The sequence below is a fragment of the Rattus norvegicus genome, chromosome 4, assembly GCF_021556685.1.
Source record: "Rattus norvegicus strain SHRSP/BbbUtx chromosome 4, alternate assembly SHRSP_T2T, whole genome shotgun sequence".
In the NCBI taxonomy this organism is placed as follows: Eukaryota; Metazoa; Chordata; class Mammalia; order Rodentia; family Muridae; genus Rattus; species Rattus norvegicus.
In genome coordinates, this window is record NC_141537.1 from 146,288,517 (window position 1) to 146,312,564 (window position 24,048).

A 24,048-nucleotide genomic window follows, 5' to 3' on the forward strand; every position below is an offset into this window, starting at 1 on the left:
TTTATGACTTTTATTATCCTATTATTTTAAGTACTTCACGGAACTGCCTTCACAATGAAGCAAGGAATTTAAGGTAACATAAATCTGTGTTCCTTAGCCATGGTCACATATCCCCTTTGACATGAGAGATGTGCTTTTTACATCTATTGTTACAAGGTGTTGAGTTCAGTATTCAACAATGAACCAAAACAAACAAGAACAGCCAAAGAGAAAAACAAAACAAAAAGGACTTAGGAATGCCAGTTCATTCAAATCAAAAAAGTCCAATGGAGTTCTCCCCTCAAAATGTAGGTCCCACTGACACTCCTTCTGTGGTGTCTGGATCAGTTAGAAGTCTTGATTTAGCAGCTACCGAAAACAAAATGGTTTGTAAGGAAATCATAAATGTCTTGTAGCTTAATCTAGGAGGCTCTGGAGCTAACAGAATGTTTAAATTTTATATCAAACAGTGGCATCGTGACCTCCAAACAAAACCCTCTATTGCCTTTGTCTCTGGGCTCTGCGATTTCTTTTGTACATGCCATCAATCCTTCTGCTTCTGAAGTAATTGCCACAGGTTCAGACTTTAGATAGTTCCTAGCTTTCTATATTGGTCAAAGATAAGCCTTAGATTTTTGCCCACAAACTCAACATGGGTGATCTGTTTACTGAATAATGATTACTATAATTCAGGGAACAGGATATGATGATTGGCATGAGCTAATTTGAACCCAATGAATATTAAATTGCATGAGTTAAAAACGAGAAGTGTAGCAGTGGTTCCTCACCAAAGTATGGAGGATTGTGCTCAAGCTTCAAAGTGGAAAATGACTTTTTGCTTTGATTTTCATTTTGGAGGGGCATTGTTGAGAGAGAGAGAGAGAGAGAGAGAGAGAGAGAGAGAGAGAGAGAGAGAGGAAGGAGGAAGAGGAAGAATACGAAGAATATGAAGAAGAAGAAGGAGGAGGAGGAGGAGGAGGAGGAGGAGGAGGAGGAGAAGAAGAAGAAGAAGAAGAAGAAGAAGAAGAAGAAGAAGAAGAAGAAGAAGAAGAAGAAGAAGAAGAAGAAGAAGAAGAAGAAGGAGAAGGAGAAGAAGAAGGAGGAGAAGAAGAAGAGAAGAGGAAGAAGAAGAAATTAGGTGTGTTGTAAAGGTGAGAATCAGAGAGGTGTTGGGAAGGGTGAAATATGAATAAAAGTACTGCATTAAAATTTTTTAAAGAAAATAGACCTTCTCTAAACTAACAACCTGATTTCTGAAAATCCTACCTTTTGTCTTATGTAAATATCCTCTTACTAATATTTCCACACATTTTATTTTGTTTTGATGCATGGGAATGTTAAATAGGTACTGTTCAGCCAAACCAAAACAATAACAAAAACTCTCACTATTTAAAACAGTCATTGGATAACTTCTATGTACTCTTTGTCCATTTGGAAGTAATTCCATCTTTTCATAGATGAACTGTTCTTAAGAAGATAATAAGTAACATTATGAATATTTATGACTGTAAAATGTTCTGTCTGTGCAGCCCGTAGGCTTCTGTGAAGCTCCTCCGTTAAGGAGCTGTCTGTGAGTTGCTCTGGTCACTGCCGAAACCTCTGCACTGCACATTTACAACACTTGGTCTTCAGGAGGCAGGGTCTGTACGTATTCGTCACAGCCTATTCGAGCTCAGCGTAAGTAACACTGTTCAGAATGCCAGATCAACACAGCCCAGGAGAAATCTGTGAACACTGGAGAAGTGCTGCAGAGTAGTTGGTAAAAGCAAGACACATTCTTTATGAAAGGCAGTAGGGTGTGCGTCGCAGAAGGAAGAAATGTGTGTGAAGTTCGCCTGCCAAGGCATCTCTACACACCGATACACAATGCCACTCTTTACAAGCTGGAAGGAAAAGTTCAATGTTGTTTGTATACTATATTTTCACAGTGATTAATTCCAAGTGTGAATCCACACGGGAGAAAGGCTTACTTTCAATGCAAAGGGCTGACATCACTCATATTCTCAGGGGTCTTGCATTGTACCATCCCTCAGGCTGGATCAGCTCTCTTCAGAAAGAGTGAATGAAGAAAGAGAGATTCTACACACAGGTTCCTATTGAGGAAGGTAAACTTTTATTCTTTGCTTAATCCCATAGCCCTACTCTCCACTCTCCTTAATACTGCACTGACCTCTGACATATGGGAAAAATAAAACCTACAGGAAATAAATGAGAGAGAGGGCATTGTGAGAAACTTGTGTTCCTTCATAAGAACCTGGGTTTGAGTTATTAAAAGCTGGTTTAAAATAAAAGAGAATGTTAGCAAAAATCCAAATCAAAACAATGACTACCCAAAGCCAGACACAGTGAAACATGTCTGCCTTCCTAGCACTCTAGATAAGATATGAGGATAAGGAAGGCAAGGCCATCCCTGGCTACATAGAAAGTTCTAGAGTTCTAGGCAATCCTGTGCTGAATACAATCCTATTTAAATGAAATATATATACATATATACATATATATAAACAGAATACATATATACATATATATAAACAGAATACACAAAAACCCCAATAGCAATAACAGCAACAAAATATTTTTATGAGCTATCTTCATTTTTTGATCAAATGCAAAATTAAATTCAAAACTTTTAATCACCAATAAGACTCTTTACAGGGAAATCAGCAAATCATACAGTATATGTAGAAAATGGAGGCTGCCCAGCATCCTCTAATTCAGGTCATTGCTAGTTTCTATAAACAAGAAGATTCTATTTGGGACAACAACTCTTCAGTAACTTCTTCCACAGGAACCCCAGGGAGAGTGCTCCACCACAGCCCTTCATTTATTGACTAAATGCTCATTGATTCCTGCCACTTGCCAGGCACTGTTTACCAGCCTCTGAATATGGCGTTCTCTAACCCCTGCTTGATTCTAGTTTGGATGACTGTGAGCTAGGACTTAAAGATTAATCTCTTTAGCTCGTCTTTGTTCAGAAACACCAGCAGAGGTGGCCTCCTGCAATTTGTCCTGGGTTTTTGTTGTTGTCATTGTTGTTGTTTTGGTTGGTTGGTTGGTTGGTTGGTTGGTTGGTTGGTTGGTTGGTTGGTTGCTTTTTGTTTGAATCTTGTTTGTGTCAAACCTATGCTGTTACTTTCACCTCCATATCTCAATGACATGAAAGAAGCACACCAAAGACACAGGAAGGCACAAGTTCTCTTAGTAAGATGAGGTGAGGAAGTCCGGCACAAAGATGGCATTCATCTCTTCAGTCTGTCCAAGAGACATATGATACCTTGCAGCATACCTGATGGATGTCTTCCTTAGTTCTCCATATAACTTTCTGACACAGACAATCTAGAGTCACTGATTCAGCTGGGCTGGCTTGCCAACGAACCCATGGAGTCACCTGCCCCTTTGCCTCGAAGATCTGTGATTACCAGAACTTCTGTCCCACCTAGCTTTCGATGTGGTTTGTTGGAATCTGAACTCAGATCCTCATGTGTAGTGATTCTCCCCAGCCCTACGGACTCACCATTAACAAAGAAAATATCTCAGATCATGGTGTTACTTCAGAAACCAAGTCCTAAAAAGCTCCAAAGTTTCATTTCAATGGGTCTCATGCTTGAGCTAGCTGTTCTGTGGAATAATAGACATGCTATAAACATCCCAAGGAGAGGCCTATATGACAGGAAGCCACAGGCTCCCCTCCTGAGAGTAGCCACATTGCAAACAAGCCAGGATGGGGAATGGATCTACTCTCTTCAGACAGCCTCTCATCTAGACTGCGAACACATAAGATCATGGGCAGAACCTATTGAAGCAGCTTCTCCACAGCCTAGTTTCATACAAGCTTAGAAATGCCTGCTAACCTACAGGGCTAGATCTGACTGTGACCTAAGATGCCTTGCCTTCGTGTTCAGAAAGGAGAAGAGCATCTTTGAAGAGTGAAGAGTAAATTATATTTCTAGAGGCTTTGCTGGTTCATACAGTACTGTCTCTAGAACCAGTGTAGAAGGAAAAGAACAGCCGGAGCTCCTCACCAGGAAAGGGGTGAGGAGAACATTGGAAAGGTGATTCAGGGAAACCATTTTATTCCTTTTACTTTCATTGCTTGTTAACTAGGTTAAATGACTTCCAAATACACAATGGAAAAGGGCAAGAGAGTATTCATACAAGTTGTAAAGAAAAATGTATGTGAGGGTGGGTCACCATGGATGGCCAACTATTGGAAAGTTACATTAAATAACCATTAAAAGCACTGTACAAAGGTGTACTGTGGTCTGTCCTCTTGAAGATGGTAAGCATAAAAGATGAGAGATGGTTCCTATGAAGATTAAAGGCCTGTTGGAGAGCTGAGAACCAGGTGCTCATCAGAGAGCTTTCTACTATCTTTATCCATTGGAAACTCACATGAAATCAAATACAGATCAGAAAGATAAGTTGATGGGAGCAGGAGAGATAACCCACTGACTAAGAAAAAGTACTTGCTACTCTTCCAGAGGACTCAAGTTCAGTTCCTAGTACCCACAGAGTAGCCAACAGCCATCTATAATGCCAGTTCTAGAGGATCCTAGAACTAAGCGTAGGGGAACTAAGTTCTATGGGAACTAAGCATATATATGGTGTACATACATACCTATAAGTACAACACTCAATATATAAATAACAAACAAATCTGGGAATAGTTGTGAATAGTTCAAAGGAAAGGAAGAGGTGATGATCTTGCTCCACAACACACACACACACACACACACACACACACACACACACACACACACATGAAAATAAATCTTAAAGATGAAAGCTAATTTGGAAGATGGGAAAATAACCGTGTTGTATATAACATAAGGTCCTTGGTATTGCACTTATTGTAAGGACAGGATAAATAAACAGCAATGTCTGGGAGAATCAAGGATGCATGATGAACACCTAGAGAAAAGAGGAGCTCTTAATATGTAAAGGTGAGAGTCATTCTCAGAAAGGAGTAGGTGAGATTCCCAAAGAAGACAGAAGCACAGAGAGCAAAGACATATTTTGCAGAAGGTAGATATGGGTAAGGGAGAGATGAGCAAAGTGTGAGAATGGAATCCTGATGCTACCATGTGAAGAAAAAGACTATAGACAACAAGACAAGGGATTCCATCTCCGCATGATGACTTTCGATATGGCCTCATCCACATCAGAACAAAAACTTATGGTGTTTCTATTGCTTGGTGAAAGTTATCCTATGAAGCAAGAATGTGTAACAATACAAATGCTTGGATGTTTAAAAGCTCCAAGAGAAGTACAGCAGCTGGGATGTGTGTGAACAAATAATCTGTTATGTGTGGAAATGAGCACCATACGTTTGCTGTGATGGGGGTCTCTTAGGAAGCTTCATTGCAGCACCATGAATAATTGGAGCAGAGAAACTTTTCCAGCCAAAAGGGAGAAGCGTGATGGATTCTTTTAATTTTCTTCAAGCTCAAATGTTCCCTCGCATATGCCAGTGTCACAAGAGGGAAACAAAAGCAGATGGGTATTGGCCTTATGCTCTTTTGAAAAACCTAAATGTAGCCACTTATTGTACCAGATAAGTAATCAAATCATTTATTAATGAGTGTAGTGTGTGTGTGTGTGTGTGTGTGTGTGTGTGTGTGTGTGTGTGATATTTCAGGAATGATGCATACAATAGAGTAGTACTGAGGCATGAGACTGTGTACCCATAGGAAGACATTTATTTGTTGAGGAAGATGCCCCAAAGTTAACAAAGACATTCTGTACTCACCATGGTCACTACCCTCACACAGTCCCTGTAGAACTGATTTATGCAATGGATATCTGAGAAACTAAAGTGTACAAGTAGAGTAAGTGATCTGCCCAAGGCATCTAGCCTTTTATTATAAATCCATGTCCAAGGTTATTTCTATTACATCAAGAAAATTTCTGAGGTGGTTAATCTTGATTGTCAAATTGATAGGATTTAGAATATCAGTACTTGACTGTTAGGGAGATCTCAGAGATGTTTAACTGAGCGAGAAAGATCCATCTTGAATGAAGACAGTAACAGCAGCCTATGGACCACTGTCCTGGACTGAATAAAAAGAAGAGAGTGAAAGATCAGAAGGCATGTCTTTCTGTCTTCTGACTGTGTGCTGTGTGCCCACTCATATTCTCTCTCTCTCTCTCTCTCTCTCTCTCTCTCTCTCTCTCTCTCTCTCTCTCTCTCTCTCTCTCCTTCTCCCTCTTCCTCTCTCCTCTTTTCCGTCTCTCCCTCTTCTCCTTCCCAACATGGCTCTATCTCTGAGATAGGTCCTCACTATATAGTCTCAGTTGGCCTCAAACTCACAAAATGGGCCAATAAACTTGCAAAGATCTGCCTGGTTCTGACTCCCAAATGCTGGGATCAAAGATATATACTACTGTGAGGAATCTTATTTTACCCGTCACATCTTCAACTCCCCATTCCAAAGCCCTGGCACTTACACCTTTTACCCTTAACAACTACCTATCTACCCTTTGTTTCTAAAATGTTGCCTTTCAGCATGTTATATAGGCTGGGGAGATGAATCAGAGGCCAAGAAGACTCATGTCTCTTGTAGAGGACTGAAGCTCAATTCTAAAAACCCACATGGGAGCTCACAACCACCTATATAACTCAACGCAACAGTATATGATGACCAAACTCTGTTCATTCAAAGTAAAATCAAATATACCAAGAAATGAAAAAGCAGGGCTTTGGGGATGCTGAGAAAGTAAACAAGGTTATGAGTTTGGTTTGTTTTGAGATTAGGTCCCATGTCCCACTAGATGTCACAAAGCTTTACTAGATGCAGTGCAAAGCAGCCAAGTCTGGAGTGTAAAATATGATCCCATTTCTACCTGTTATTACTAAAATATACAGATCATAAACTTTTTAGTAAGGGAATATACACCCACCTGACTTTTCCCTAGGAAATACTCACTAACTCCCTTATTGTATCTGGTTGATGATAGTTTCTTTATGAAGGGTGTCCATTGGCCACACTTAGTAATGACTCATTGGTGAAAATAAAAATTTTCTTAAACTCAAGCATCCATACACTTACACCTTACTGCTTGTTTACTTGTGATCACTGAATGTAGGTCTAGACTGTCTTTGCTAAATTTCCCTAGGCACAGGTCAGCTTTCCTGTCTAGCACCTATCATTCATTCCTGCAAAGAACCACATATTGGTATGCACCTCTTATTGAAGTCACTTATGAATGGCCAAATCACACAAATATAGTGTCTACGGGATGCTTGTGATACTTTTCAAATATTTTCACCACTTTATATTTGAGATTTAGACCTCAGTACTCTAAATCTAGGACCAAAACTCTTAATCTACAGATATAATTTTGGGAAAGTTACTAAATTTATCTAGCCTTGGTTGACTCATTTATAACATGGAGATGAGGAAGGATTAAATGAGATAAGTATGGCACAAAAAAGGCTCAGCAAAAAATGGATACACATCCCTGTTCTAAAAAAGTCAGTAGGAAGAACAGGTTAAGTGTTTCATTAAATATCAAAGTGGGGGAAATGTTACATTGAAGAAAGTTTGTTTAACCCTTTTGTTCTGAAATGATTATTTGGTAAACATATCCCCATTTAAATGATGAATTACAGGACTCCATAATATAATTAGTACTTGCTAAAGTAAAGACTATTATTTCTACGTTTCTCAGTGATATTCAGGAAAGGTAAGGTCATCTCTAATACTTCATGAATCTTTCTGAGGTGCTAGGCAGTCAGACTTAAGGAAAATTGTATTGAGACATCAACGAAGTTCTTTGAAGCCCAATAGGAATATAAAAGGGGGAGTAAAATAATGTGTAAATAATGTTATTATGCTGTTCAGAATATGTATTCTCACATACATGAGCTAACATACACCCACCACACCCATGCATGTGTGTGTGCACACACACACATTTCATTTCCAATATCCCCTTATCTAAGGGGAAGACCAAAACAGAAAATTTAGAAGATTGCCTTAAACATTATGAGTCAATGGGCCAGTCAACTGAAGCTTTGTGAGAGGGGAATTTGGGGGAGGGGTTGTTTTTTGTTCATTTGTTTATTTTTTATCACATCCATGGAACCTCAAGTATAGTTTAGATTTCTGGCCATTTCTCAAATGTATTGCTTGCAATCAAAATCAATTGCTTGATTCACAGAGAATCAAGTCTATGAAATTACTACACGTAAGAACATACTAAAAACACAGACAGAAAAATTATTCTTTAAATTTAATGAGTCTGTATCTCTAGCCTACTGCCTTCATACATGAAGAATGTGGTGTTACAGCAAGAATATGAACTTTCCACAACATATTTTTTCCATAGTAGAATTTAACTTGGTAGGGCTGGATGTACATGTGTTCCCTTTATTAGAGGATGAGTTAAATTTATGATAATGGGAAAGTTAAGGAATGTAAGCCAAATCATGATCTACGGGGGCAAAGCAGCGACTCAAATCTAAAACACAGAAGTAAAGTAACTTCATCAAGTTCCATTATACCTGTTCATGTTCTGAGCATTAATTCAGAGTTGAGTAGATTTCTATGAGAAATAAGAGGCATGTAATAGAAGCATAGAGATGTAAACTTTAAGGGTCAAAGAATATCTGAGATGTTATTAAAAAGAAAAGAAAGGAGCAAAGAAACAAAGCAGGCAAGCAGAGAAGCAGGCAAGCAGGTAGGCAGGCAGGCCTTTGTTGTGTTCATCTACATGCTGAGCATGCCTCCGAGAAGGACCTGCAATTTTCAAGTGGTCAATAAATATTTCCCAAATTCAAATGTGAAGAAAAAAACATAATTTAAAAAAAGTGAACATGGCCAAATATCTAGGAACCATGGTGGTTTATAAAGTGGTCATAGAACTATAATTGAAAAGGGAAAGAAGAAATTATGAAGCAGTCTTGGTCAGGGATTTTCCCAAGTTAGCCACTGACCAGAGAAACAAGAACAATAAACACCTAGTAAAATAAGCACTAGGAAAAGTTCACCAAGACTCAACGTCAACCAGTCAACTAAAGAAATGCCTGCATGACAGACATCAAAGTCAACAGTTCCTCCTCGCTGCCTACTTTTGAAGCATCTCTGGAAGTCAAAGTTTATGTAGTTGCTGCCCATTCGCCATTCAAATTTGTCTCTGTCTGATTTTGCTGCTTGCCTTATTTACACTGATTCTTCTTCAGTTGACAATTACTGATGATAAACAATGCTACCCTAAAATTCATTAGGATCTTGTTTTATCACCATCCACTTTTGCTCAAATAAGCATCAGGTATTATTGACATCATTTTTAGCAAAAATAACTTTGAACCAATGAATCTTCTGGCCTCACCAGGAAAAAGGATGTCAAATCAGCCTCCCCTGAGAATTAGGACCCTCTCCCCTTCAAGGAATCAGCTGACAGATCTTTATGGTTTCCCAAACAAAATCAATAGCAGGCCCTTGTCCCACCTGTAAAGCCACAGAGAGATGGGTAATTGGTTAGTTATCTTCGCTGTTGACAATGCCATAAGTAGAAAAGAGAATCCATAGATTCTAGCAAAGAGGTTGTTGGCCCAGATCCCTTAGTAGTAGTGGCACATATGGAAACACTGGGGAAGTTTATACCAGAGCAAAGGGAAGGAATCTGTGTGACGATTATCATTAAACTCATCATAAAGTATTATCCACACATTGCATATTCCTTACTTGGTCTTACATCCCACTTTTCGCATAATCATTTCCCTCTTTTCATCTTTTAAAACTGATACATAGTTGGTTCGTCTTATTTCATAGAATTGTTTTTTGTTAGTTTCTCTGTTGCTGTGACAAAACATTAACCAAAACCAGCTTGGGGAGGAAAGGGTTTACTTTATCTGATAACTCTCAGGCCACGCTCTATCACTGAGGCAAGTGACATCAGGAACTCTAGGTAGACTCCAGAACCTGGAGCCAGGAATGGAAGTGGAAGTCACAAAGGAATAGTGCTTACTGGCTTTCTTTCCATGGCTTGCTCAGCCTGATTTTTTCATACAGCTCAGACCCACATACCCAAGCATAGCACCATCCACAGTAGCCTGGCCAACAAACAACTATTAACCAAAACAATGCCCCACTGGCTTGCCTACAAGCCAATCAAATTGACACATTTTCTCAATTGAGGTTCCTTCTTCCAAGATGACCATAGATTGTGTCGGGTCAACAAAACATTAACCAGTACACAGTTGTTATGTTTATGTCCTGAGAAACTTGGGTCACCTCAATGAATCTTTCCTAGCCTTCCTTGTCTCTTAAACCTTGCCTGAGTCAGCCTCCTTTGATGGGTAATTCCACCCAGTATGTCTTATTACTATTAACCAGACAAGAGAAGACTTCAGCTTCTCAATACTGGCCTCAGGAATGGCCACATGTGGCAAGTTCAAGTCACCATGAGTATTAAAAGACAGTATAAATTGCTCTATCTGCTTCCTTTTTGTTTTTTCATTAGAATAAAAAAAGTCATTACTCTCCAAGGCTTCTCCAGCCCCGTCTGTGATGTGTACATCATTTCTGCTTCCTACACCTTCGGCAAGAAACAACAGCAAACAGGGCATGTAAATGTGCTATCCTGGCCATGAGTTATTAAAAGAGACTCCCATATTTCTATGACAATCAAGGCAAATATAAAAACAGAACTGAATTTTCTCCCCAGACATAACATTTCTGAATTACCACAAATCCCATTGAATATGAGGTGTGATAATAACAAAGATAGATATTTAGTGTGCTGCCCTTAAATACTGCCACTAAAGCTGTTTATATTCTTGCACATCTTTATTTTTTGTTCTAATAGCCACTATTTTCTTGAAAGAGCATATCCTTGGAATCATTCCAATTGGAAAGGAAACTTCAATGTACAGAAATCAGATTTTCAAACTGAGCTGCCAGACTTTGTTCAGTTTGCACAGAGGCATCCCCTAGTGGCTCAACAGAGTCAGTACTAGTCTCAGAAGTACCTCACTGCCAGCTCCCGACTGTGCCTTTGAACATATCACTGGCTGTACACCTTGCATCTACAAGCTATCACCCGCCTCTTATGACAGAGATAATAATGCCTAGTCACATGAGCACTTCACTGTTGGGGCAAGGAGCAGTCTTAGAACCAGTCAAAGGCCTTGTAAACTGGTACTGGGCTTCAAAGATCCTGTCATCCAGAGGTCCCCAAACATCCCTTTCTGAGCACCCTGATTTCAGCATACACAAGAATCCCTAGCCTCCTTGTTTTCTCCTTCTATTGTGCATATATGCAAAACAGTAAAATGACAATTGCGGGAACTGTACAGCTTCATTGAGCTCATTTGGTTTAAATGCAGAGAGCTGGGATTCTTGTCATTCATTACTCAGAGATAAAACTCTTTTATGTATTTTTGAAAGAAGGAAGTGAAACAGCAGAATTAGGAGGCATCAGTTCACTTAATTATTGTTTACAAGTTGCAGTGGAATGGCACGCCAAGTCTGCTTTGCTACCCAAACTATGTGCTAGACAGAGGCACAGCTTCATCCTTGCCAAGGAGCCTGAGTAGTCCTGTCAGAGTTGAAGCAAGTCAATCCATCAAGTGAGAACTGAGTAAGAGGAAAAAACACTCAAGTATAGCAATATGAAAATACAGCCAGTCCTTGGCTCACACTAATTATCTGAGTTCTGGAGAGCTCCCGAGTGAGGACTCAAATTTTAGAGATGCTTAGGCCTCCACTTAAAACAATACACTCCCAGAATGGATTTCCTGGACATTAGAATCTGTGGATGGTGATTTCCCAAATAGGAGCATAAACACCATGAGGGAAAACAAAAATGGAGCATAAGCGAAGGTGTCGTAACCAGTGAGAGATCCTTCTAAGTGTCTTCTAAATTCCCCCTCTGTCTGCTTTACCTATGGATCCCCAAACTAACTGGATCACATGTTTTCTCAGACCATCAAACTCCAAAATGTCTCCTTTTAGCACAAATTCTAATTTAGCTCAGCTTTTTGAAGTTGTCTCATATATCCATGGCTTAGCAATGGTATAACCACACAAAAAATCACAACAACATGCAAAGTGATACCATTGGAAATGCTGATAAACTTGAAAGATATTAATACACACCTCTCCAACTGTGGTATGCAGGTCGCAAGTGAATCAGTAAAAATGTGCCAAATAACATTTATTTTAGAGAAATTGAACTGAATAGTGATGGGCACACCAATGTATTCCTCTTCTAATTACCAACAGAAATTTATTTATTTAGTGTGAAGGTATGCAGGCAGGCACACACATTATTATTATCAGTGACCATGTGCTCAACTAAAAATACAGGGTATAAGAAAACTTATTTTAATAAAAAATTATTTAATACAGGAGTCTATTAATAAAATAGAAGATTGGGTTAATTTTGTCAACTTGACATACACCAAAGTCAGCTGGGAAGATAGAACGTCAGTTGAGAAAGCCTCTATTAGACTAGCCTCTAGCGGTGTCTGTGGGGCATCCCCTTGATTAATGATGTGCAAGGGTCCAGTCCACTGTACATGGTATCACTCCTTGGTAGGTGATCTGGATGATATGAAAATGGGCTGAGAAATCCAGGAGAATTAATCCAATAAGTAGCATTCCTCCATGGTCCCTGCTTTAGTTTCTGCCTCCATATTCCTGCTTTGAGCTCTTTCCAAGGTTTTCTTAGATAGCAGACTTTAACCTTCAGTCAAATATCTCATTTCCTCCTCAAGTCAGTTTGAGCAAGTGTTTTTATGAAATCAATAGAAGGGCAAATTAGGACAGGAAGGAAGAGTTAGAGGTTCTAGAATTTAGATGGCTCAATGGTTAAGAACATAAGTCTAAACTGAAGTTGTCAAGTCTGTTGAAATGCACCATGAAGCTTTGAGTGAAGCTTTCCTGGGGACAGTGTGGGCTTCGATATAAAGAACGTGTCTGTCAAAGATGTTAGACATGGCAATGTTGCTGATGACAGCAAAAATTACCCAGGATGGAAGCAGCTGGCCTCACTGCTCAGGTGATTATCCCAAACTATCCAGGCCAAATTAGTGCTGGCTATGCTCCTGTTCTGAATTGTCACACAGCCCACATACCGAGCTTAAAGAAAAGATAGATAGATAGATAGATAGATAGATAGATAGATAGATAGATAGATAGATAGATGATAGATAGATAGATAGATAGATAGATAGATAGATAGATAGATAGATAGATAGATAGATGATAGATAGATAGATAGTCGTTCTGGTAAGAATCTGGAAGATGACCCCAAATTCTTGAGGTCTGGTGATGCTGCCATTGTTGATATGGCCCCTGGCAAGCCCATGTGTGCTGAGAGCTTCTCTGACTATCCTCCACTTGGTCGTTTTGCTGTTTGTGACATGAGGCAGGCAGTTGCTGTGAGTGTCATTAAAGCTGTGGACAAGAAGGCTGCAGGAACTGGCAAAGTCACCAAGTCTGCCCAGAAAGCTCAGAAAGCTAAATGAATATTATCCCTAACACCTGCCACCCCAGTCTTAATCAGTGGGGGAAGAATGGTCTCAGAACTGTTTGACTCAATTGGCCATTTAAGTTTAATAGTAAAAGACTGGTTAATGATAACAATGCATTGTAAAACCTTCAGAAGGAAAGAAGGTTTTGTGGACCATTATTTGTGTGTGTGTGTGTGTGTGTGTGTGTGTGTGTGTGTGTGTGTGTGTGTGTGTGGCAGTTTTAAGTTATTAGTTTTCAAAATCAGTACTTTTTAATGGAAACAACTTGATCAAAAATCTGTCACAGAATTTTGAGACCCATTAAAACAAGTTTAATGAGAAAAAAGATAAACTTTCATCAAAAAGAGAACATAAGTCTAGCTCCAGGAGGAATCGTTACCCTTTTTTGAGACCATCTTTTGAGACATCACAAAATCTCTATCTCCCCAAATAAATTTACATCAGAGACAAGTATAAACATTTATTTCAGAAAGTTCCTGAGAAGGTCTGCAAAGGTCTGTCAGAACACATTGGCAAGAAGCATTCTAAATAGTGTTCCCTCTACTCCATACACTTGATACATGCCTCTTCTTCTCCATTCTCCTTTTCCTTTTCCTGGGTTAATTCTACTCATTATTTGTACCTTAACATATATATTAATTCTGCTCTATATATTTACTGATTCAGTGCCACATATGTATCCCAGAGCTGGCCGTGCCCTCAAAACTCTCCTGCTTTAGCTCACCAAGAGGTGGGATTTCAGGTATGCAACACCATACCAACTATAGATCTCTCTTAGAAACTGTCTTAGTCATATCTAACTTGTATAAAAACTGTCCCATATACTGAGTCTCTCCTAAATATTGAAATTGATTTCACACAATCCTGACGACTAGGAGATGAAAGAGCTGCATAAAATCTCTTTGAGAAAAGGCAGTCATCCCATTCATGAGGATTCTATCTTGACTTCGTTCCTAAAGGACAACCTTAAACTAAGGTTAGGTGTCATCATATATGACTTTAGAGACAAACATGCTATGCTAAAATGCTTCAGTAATTTTGAGCAGGCCAGAGGCACCTTCCATATGCTGTCACTGTAAGATTTACATTTAGGTAACAAATAACCTATCAGAAGCTATTACTCAGGTAGTTGTCTACTGCAAGCATTTAATTGGAGACACAAGGACCAGATGTTCAAGGTCATCAGTCTAGACTACATGAGAACCTGTCTCAAAAAGACAGTGGTAGAATTATAGCCAACTGGACCACATATTTTCCTGCTTCATTTTCTTTTGGAACAAAAATCATTAATATTGAAATGTTCTCATTTATCTCTTTTTTCCATTAACTATTGAAGAATTTTGTAATCTGAATACCTGCACCACCCAAAATTTTTGTGCCAAAATCTTGCTTCATCCCATTGATGATATTGATATATAAATGATGATGGTACTGATATATTAAAGCCTTTATAAAGTGATCAGGTTATGACAGCATAGCTTGAAAAGAGTCTTTTCATCTCATCTATCATATGAAGACACAAGAAGTCATCAGTTATGAGCAAGGTGTAAGCCCTCACCAGACCCTAGATCCCTCAACACCTTGATAATGAACCTCAAACCTTTGAAACAAATATGAATAATTTTTCATGTTTATCAGGTTATTGACTTTTTTACAGCCTCTCCAGAAGATTCATATCAGAGACAAAGCCCTGCTGAATGACTGGCTCTTCTCTTTGACTCTTCAAAATACTCTGTAATGTCTTCAGAACCCTGGGAATCACGCCTGGAAGCCAGTCTTAGTGCCGAACCACCAAAGTTTTCAGCGATGCTGTAAACATTAAATTCTCCAAATGCATGTACAGTCAAGACAGAACAAATCTTAGTTCTTAAAACCAAACCCCACACAATTCAAAGCCAGTCAGAAATTCTTTCTTCACACTAACTGCTACAGTCATAAAGCTGGATCTAAGGAAAGTACAAAAGAAAACTGCATATTCTGCCTTCCATTAAGACAGACAGTCCTTATCCAGTCTCTAGTACTAAGTACAGAGGGAAAGGGAAGGCTCATAAGGTGGCTGTGGCGTCAGTAGGGTTACCTCCATGCTGCTTACTTACAACTTGTACAATATAAAAGACTTGTTTGCTCCATGGATGCTGAATATGCTATGGCATTCACAACTAACTGAGCATCAGGTAAGTATGAGTTAAATAAGCAAGAAAGAAGGAAGCATTTCCTTTGTGTTCTTCCAGAATACTTCATATACTATTTCACTGTATATGTAGTACCCAATGAAATAAACTATTCAGAAAAAATCCTCATCTCTCAATAGAATAAATCTGAACCTAATTATGTCCAGGTAAAAAGGCTGTCACATTCTTTACTTCAGTCCACACACATGAAAGTTTTTAAATAAATCATTGGGTATTTTCTTGTGAAGTAATAAAATAGATGATGGTGATAAAAAAGGAGGAGGAAGAGAAGGAGAAGGGGCAAAAGAAGAAGGAGAAGGAGAAGATAGATGACTGATTGGTAGTTTGATAGATAGATAGGTGATAGATAGATAGATAGATAGATAGATAGATAGATAGATAGATAGATGATAAAGATAGATAATTTATGGATGAATGGGTGGAAGGCTAGATTGATGCATATATCTGCCTATGGATGTGTATATGTATGGACAGAAATACACTCACACGTACATATTTATTCTGAATTCTTTTGAAAATTTCCACATACGCTTAGCACATTTTCAATTTTTGCCTGAGAAAGTATGCAATTTTACAATCTTAGAAGAAAATTAGCCATGGGAACTCACAAAAGAAACTCCACACTAATTTTTTAAAGGACAAACATTTATGTATAAAATATTAATTTATTCTCTCCTACAAGTAAGAAGCCTCCATTGATTTTCTTTCCTTGAAGCCATCAGGTTAATTAAAGGTTTAACGGTGGAATCCAGCTACACTTAGATGAACTCTCTTCTTTCTTTGAACCTGCTGTTTTTCACATTATAAATGTAAAACCTGCTTCAGCAAGTCTGGAAGCAACTTGGCTATTGATTTCCTAAAACCCACAACTTGAGATTTGCCCTTTAACTCCATTATAGAATGGGTAATGTCTCCCCGGCAGTTGTTGTGAGCCTATCCATTATTTGATATGAGAATCCAGTCATTATGCAAGTGTAAAGGACGGGGCGGGGGATGGTGATTAAAGAAAAAGAAAAAGATGTGAAAAAGAAATGAGAAATGAATAAGAGAAACTTGGAGCATCTTTCCCATCCTGTTGAGGTAAAATGTCCCTTAATTCTTATCTCTACTGTGATTTTGGACAGGGCTCAGGTTTCCTCCTCTAGAGAAGGGATGAAAAGAGCAGAATCACTTTGCTTATTTGTTTTCCACTTTGCTTATTTCCTAGCTGGAGTTGTTATTCCCATTGGAATGCAGCAGTTGAGTCCATAACTCCCTCAACAACTTGAGCATCCATTAGCATTTGTAGCACTCATGGCTGCATACACATCCCTTTCTGCAACAAAACCATGAGTTCTTTTATTAGAGGGTCTCTTCATAGCCAACAGTGTCAGGTTAAGTTCTCCCAGAAGCAGGCTCTGTGATGAGTACTAAGTTCTTTGCAACCATTGCCTAAGTAATGAACATAGAGGAAACAACAGGGCAGAGGAAATAGCTATGCTGCTTCAGTGTCAGCTAAAGTCTCAGACAATGTTTCCAGGACTGCAGGGGGATGGTTCTTCATGTTGAAGTTTCAGACCAATAAGTGTGAAAGGAGTGCTGTGGGAAACAGATATGACAGTGAGAGAGCTGGCTCCAAGCATAGTCAGTTCTTGGAGAGGGTTAATAATCAAAGGTTGTTGGCCAGCAGGGCTCACAATAGCTAGGGTTTGAGTCTTTAGGTCTTGAAGGACAGGTGGAGCATCCACTATGCTACTTTGTGTAACACTACTATTTGTCTTTTTCTATTATTTGGACTTCTGCAACCACAACAGCTCTGTCTTGAGATTTGTAATACAACTCTTATGAATGAATTGTCATAATGTTGCAGTCATAGGAATTCTAAGGGGTTGTGGAGTGCTTGGAGACTCTCAGAAATTATGAATGAATAGAGAGTTCTTATATTTAGACCATTACCCATGAATCAAACCTTTAGAGTAAAGTATGTTTCAGAGACAGGAGACTCAGTCTACACATAGATTTTCCCCAAAGACCCACGGAATATGGAAATGAAGTTAGAATTGATGGGATAGGAGTATAGGATTGGTATATAGGAGGTAATAGAAATAGACACTTCTGGACAATTATTAAGTTTTTCTATAAAGAGGGACAGAAAACAATGTGATAAAATCTGATGAAGGGCCTGAGATGAAGAATGGATGGAGAAATTGGGATGTGGATTGAGATTATTGAAAGAGTAGAGAAAGAGCTGGGGATGATAAACATGATGGAGAGATGTGTCAGAGATGAAGGCGAAAGGAATGTTAGCGATAAAGAGGAGGTAGCAGAGATAACAGAGATCGAGATGACATGATGGAGATGATAAAGAGGATAGAGTGCATATGACAGGGATAACAGGGTAGAGATGGTTAGAATGGAGAAAATAGTGATGGGAGAGACTGAGATGATCAATATAGCAGAGAGACACAGAGATTACAGTAAGGATAATGACAAGGAGATAATGGAGGTGGGGATGAAGATGACAATTGACAAAGATGACAATGATCCAGATGACGATGATAGGAGGAAGATGGAGAAGAGTGAGGGTAACGCTATAGGATGTAAAATCCTGAGCATGTTAGAATACTGATGGAAGCAAGCTGTCAATTCCAATGAGACATAAAAAGCTCAAGAGTACTTTGGGGATAGCAGACCAACCCAATTGAAACCTTCTCATTTTTCACACACAATTTTCATTCACCTATATGAGGAGGACCAGAGTTGCTCTTCACAAGAGAGAAGAGGAACGATGAGCCCTCTTTATTGCCAGAATCACCAGTGTATGTTGAACAGATTAAACAATTACTTTTAGGGCTTCAGACACCTCTGCAAAACACTTCACACAGAAAAGATCTTCAGACTTGGAATCAGAGAAAGTTAATTTGGTCATTCTTATGCTGGCTTGCCACAAGAATGGGATCTCAGAGAAGTCATGCAACCTACTTCACAATAAAGGTCAAATATTACATTATGATTAAAAATATCAAACAGCCTAGGTGTGTTAATCGTTGTTGTATTGCTGTGAAAAGACACCATGACCAGTACAATTCTTATTAAAGAAAACATTTAACTGGGATCTTGCTTACAGTTTCCGAGGTTTAGTCCATTACCGTGAATGGTAGGAAAGATGCCACATAAGAGAAGATGCTTGAGAAGTAGCTGAGAACAACAGACAGAAAGAAAGATACCAGGTTCTGGTATCTTTTGAAATCTCAAAGCCCACCTGAGGTACACACTTCTTCTAACAAGGCCATACCTCTTAATTTTTATAATCCTTACAAGTAGTTCTACTCCCTGGTGACTAGGCATGCAAATACATGAGCCTATGGAATCCATTTTTATTCAAACCACCATACTAGATGTCCATCAATAGATGACTTATGAGGAAACTTTCCCATCCATCCATCTATATCTACTTTTATCTATCTGTGAGTACATATAAAAAACATTAGGAAAATACAATCTGCAGGAAATATATAGCATTGCAGAGTGCATTAAGCAAGATATTCTAGATTCATATGCAGGTGGTATGTTCCCTGTCATATTTAGATACAGGCCTATAATATGAAACCAGAAATGGGAAATGGAAGAAATGAGAAAGGAGAGAGGAAAAGATGTGATGAAGAACAGTGAAGCAGACTATTTGAGGGATGAATAGGGTACAAAGAGCAGGTTTAGGGGTGGGGGAGAGAAAGGAGAATAAAACCTTTATTTGAAAATATTATGATGAAAATGTAGTTCTATGTGCATGCTAACTTTTAAATTTTTAAGTAAAAAGAAAACCACTGACCTTTCAGGGCCCTATGAAGCAATAAGATATAAGTAGATGGAAATATTTGCAAATATTAGACCGTTCTAAAACCACAGTTCTCAACCTGTGTGTCACAACACCTTGGGCTCAAACTACCCTTTCACAGAGGTCACCTAAGACCATCTGAAAACAGATATTTACATTGTGATTTATAACAGTAGCAAAATTACAGTTAAGAAATAGCAACAAATATGACCTTATGGTTGGAGGTCACTACAACCTGAGGAGCTGTACTTAAGGGTCACAGCATTAGGAAGGTTGAGAGCCACGGAGCTAGGGTTTTATTTGTCATTAACTCAGGAGATACCTATTGTGTAAAGTTTTCTGTTGTGCACATAGAAATTTTCTAGGCCCTAGAGAGGTAACAGTTCTGAAGAAAGACAAGGGCTCCATGGAGTTAACAGTCTAATAGGACAGAGACAAACAAGTCAAACAACAAGTAACCGCAGCTATTGACCAGTTCAATGTTGTCAACAAGCACGATGCTGAGAGAATCCATGTCCCTTTCTATGCAACAATGGATGCTTGGAGAATCCATGTCCTTTCCTTTCTAACAATGGACTCCTCTATTGTGAGGATTAAACCACAGTAAGTCTTCTGCTGTGTGGTCCCCACAAGGATGCTGTCTGACAGTCTTTTTGCCCTTTGTGTTTTCCATAAACTGATAGTCCCATATGGTTTAACTGAGTCCAGATCAATCTCTTCACCAAAATTCCCTACAGGTGGTCTGTTGTCTATTGGGTGTCATATGCTATGTAGCTACCTTTTAGACATAAGCAATCACCAGTGATTGCCACTTAGATCTAGTTCATTAACATTTCTCAATAAGGGAAGCTGTAAGCCAATTTTTTTCCATGTGTGCTGGTCCCTTTACCAGCTATGGCAGTGTCACTCAGGGACTCGGTTTTACAGTGCATGCTCTCTAACTGGTACCCAGGGCTGGTGTGGTATGGAGAAGCTAGTCAAAGGGGGAAAAAGAGGATTCTGAAGACTTATTTAAAACTTTCAAACATTAACATTTTATCAAGCCATCCTCAAATTGTTTCTCATTGTTTAGTGACAAATGAACCAGAAGAACAGCTTTGGGGTCTTACATACCCACAAGCTAAGAATAAACTGGCTATAGCAAAACCCAAACAAACAAACAAAACAACTTCTCTTTCCTGGTCCAGAGCTCATGAAAGTTACAGTGTAATACATTAAAATGATTTTAATTAATCCTCTCCTATATCTCTAATACCTATCTTAAGTCTGAGGCCAACATAGAACACCCCTTTACTGATTTAATCCCTAATCCCTAACTAAGAATACATCAACAATTGATGGGCTATGGGAGAGAATCAGTTTTTGTTAAGGGTATAGGCCCTGGTAGGTTTACCACTATGCTCCAGCGAATGGCCTCATACCTGTGAACTTATTTATGACTAACAGAAATTGGACTCCATGGGCTACTAAAAGGGTGGGAGGAAAAGAGGAGATGAAGTTAGGAGGAAAAGTAAGAATGGATTTGTATCTGGAAGGAGTTAAGAGAAGGAGTGAAGGAATCTAATTATATTACATGCAAGTATGAAATTATTAATTAATATAGGATAATTATATTTAAAGACAATATTGGAGCTGCAGAGATATTCAGGAGTTAATAGTATTCATTGCTTTCATAAAGATCTCAGGTGCAGTTCCCAGCACCCGTATATAGTTCACAGCCATCCAAACTCTAGCTCCAGGAGATACTATGCCATCCCTGGCCTCCATGGGCATTGCACACGCATTGTCCATACACATAAAGTCAAGTAAAACAGTCATACAGATAAAAGAAAAAATAGAGATTTTTTTTTAAGTTTTAAAACATTTTTTTTAAAAAATAGCAGTAACTAGATGTGGTTAGTAATTTCTTCCTTGGATGGTCCAAGAAGGTGCAAAAAGCAGAATTCAAACCAAGGCTCCTGTCATTTGAGGCAGGACACATTATTCATACCTATGTCAGGTACGAGGCTCAGTGGATCAACTCTGCAGACGTGATCACCTTGGCCCTCTATGCTACTTCTACTTCGCTCAAAAGCTTTCCCCCTCCCCCATGTCATTTGCCTAACTCTTTGGGAAGGTGTGATGGGGAAAGTGTTCTCAAGCAAGGACGGAGGTGAGTCTCCAGTTCTCTGGTAATCATTCTACTAAATCAGAACCTCCAGAACGGCTCCCATACGTGTTGCCAACGCAGCTCCCACCCCTAATCAATGATGTTGTTACGCAACTGTGTCTGAGAACAACTTTCTTTCTCACTAATTAGTTGGACTTTTAGAGAGAAGAGTCTTTCTTCACTATCCCTATGGTTATTATTACACAGTCCAGACAGCAAAAGCCCCGTTCAATGTTTGGCTCTTCTTTTTTAGTTAGCACTGTCCAGAATCAGGGGTTGGGTCCCAGAAAGACCATTATTTTGAAAGCATCTGAAGAAAAGTGGGTAGGAGAGAAATACTTGGTGTACCTTGTATCCTTAAGATTCCATTGGTTCTAAAACAAAACAACAAAAGAAAGTAAAAAAAAAAAAATACTCCCTAAAACAAAGTAGCCAAGAGCTTTGATAGCCTGAAAGGCCCAGGAAGGCAAGTATGCCTCATTTTTTAAACTACTTCCCCTACAAGCATATGTTACATTGCCCACATCAAGCCTTGTTAATCCAATTTCCCCATCCCTATCCAAGAAAAAGGGAGGCACTCATCATGATCAATACTCCTTGTCTGATGATAAGCAAAGACAGATGAGCCTGTGAGGCCTGTCTGGTATTTGTAATTACTGTCTCTGTAGGCATTCAATTACAGATAATAAAAAGGTGGCACCCCACCCCCCACTCCTGGCTGACAGAAGAGCATTGATACAGACTCCCTGGCCTGGCACATGCTCTCAGCAGGTACCATTTCCTCCCCTCAACTTCAGCTCACCACATCAGAGAAATTTCTTAGTACACAAAAGCTCTAATGCCATGACATCTACCCTAATGAATTTTCAAAGCATAAAGCCATTCCCTCATCCTATTTTTCTCTGGTTGAGCTACTTCTTGGTTTGTGCCTGTGTCATCAGCAGGATGTGACAATGTTCTGTGACTCCGATGGGTTGCCTAAAAGCAAAGAGGTGAGCTCAGGTTAGCAATGATGCCTTCAGTTGTATTAAAAGCTTTCATTCACAAGCCAAGCAGGAAGAAGACTATCCAGGATACCCCTTCTGCTGGCCATTATTCAGTTTAAAACATGTTCATATACATGCATTTAGACTTTCTATTTGAATATATTTAATGCACATACAATTCTCTTTGCTCTGCTGAGAACTACAGAAGAGACTTGTTAAATGAAGAACATGTGTTTCTGATCATTGTCCTTTCAAGGGTAACTTGGATTAAGCTAGCCATAGCCCTTGTTAATCCATACAGACATCCGGAACTACTATATCAGTTTACATAATTCACACAGATGTCCCATTCTCCATAAATTTCCTCATCCAAGCAGATCCGCCCCTCCATGACCAGCAGAGCTCACCCAATCACGCCCAGCACAAGGGCTGCATAACTGGACCAGACACCTTATCTCACTGAAGCTGAACCACGCTGAAGCTGGTCTTTTCATGAAATCACACTCTTGCTTAGAATTTCTCCACCGCTTCACCCCCCTTCGTCCAAGCATAGCCCTCCCTCTCCAACCCAACCAACTGAAAAGAATCCCCACTTCCTGTCCTGTTTCTAGGAAACCAAAATCCTTCTCCACAATATCCTCAGAAGTTAGCAAAGGGCTGACCCCACTCTCAGCCTCAGAGCCTACTCAGAGCACTTATGTTTCTTGAAGCTTTTGTGATTGGTTCAGAGATTGACGTGGATCTATCATAGCCTTACCTGATGAGGGAGATCCCTGTGGAACTTGAAAAAGTTGTCCTTCAGGTCTAAACTTAGGGTGAGGGAAAAGAACTGCTCAGGACTGAAATCTACAGCTCAGGCCAAAACTCAGTAATCGAGATAATCACTCAGCCCTTAAGCCTTAAAATTAAAAACTAAAGCAAAGTAGATAAGAAACAAAATATCAGATGTTTGTATAATATCGACACAAATAATCACTGTGTTGACAGAATCCCAGACTCCCACCCCAGGCTCCAGTAAGCTATGACACTGCCATTCTTCTGTCACTCTAGAGAAGGTGCAAGCAATATACAAACCAGAAAAACAGCCAAAAAGAAAGGACCGAGCTCTATTCTACTGACATAAAATCTACCTCTTGAACAGTGGCAAGGATTGAATCAGCAAATCACACAAAGCCCTTAAACTTGACCTGGTTCATACTCACACTGTTGTAAGTGGTGGCCATGGTGAAGCTTCTCTTTGCTGCTGAAATCAGACTCAACTTTTGCTGAGCAGACATGGTGATCTGTCTATAAGTCTCACACTCCAGTTCTCAAGTTCTACCCAGAAACAAGGCAGCATGTATTGATGGGTAGTGATGGACTGGATGTTTAGATGGACAGACAGACAGACACACAGAAAGACAGAGGATAAATAATAAAAAAGGAGAGATAGATGATAAATAATA

The 24,048-nt window shown here is 39.2% G+C and overlaps 1 long non-coding RNA gene and 1 pseudogene across 1 annotated transcript in view; one reads left to right on the plus strand and one right to left on the minus strand.

Annotated features, from left to right (window-relative positions):
• LOC134486832 (uncharacterized) overlaps positions 1–24,048 on the minus strand; it is a 247,575-nt gene that overhangs the window by 42,617 nt on the left and 180,910 nt on the right. The window lies entirely within an intron of this gene.
• On the plus strand, positions 11,791–13,632 carry Eef1a1-ps16 (eukaryotic translation elongation factor 1 alpha 1, pseudogene 16; annotated as a pseudogene).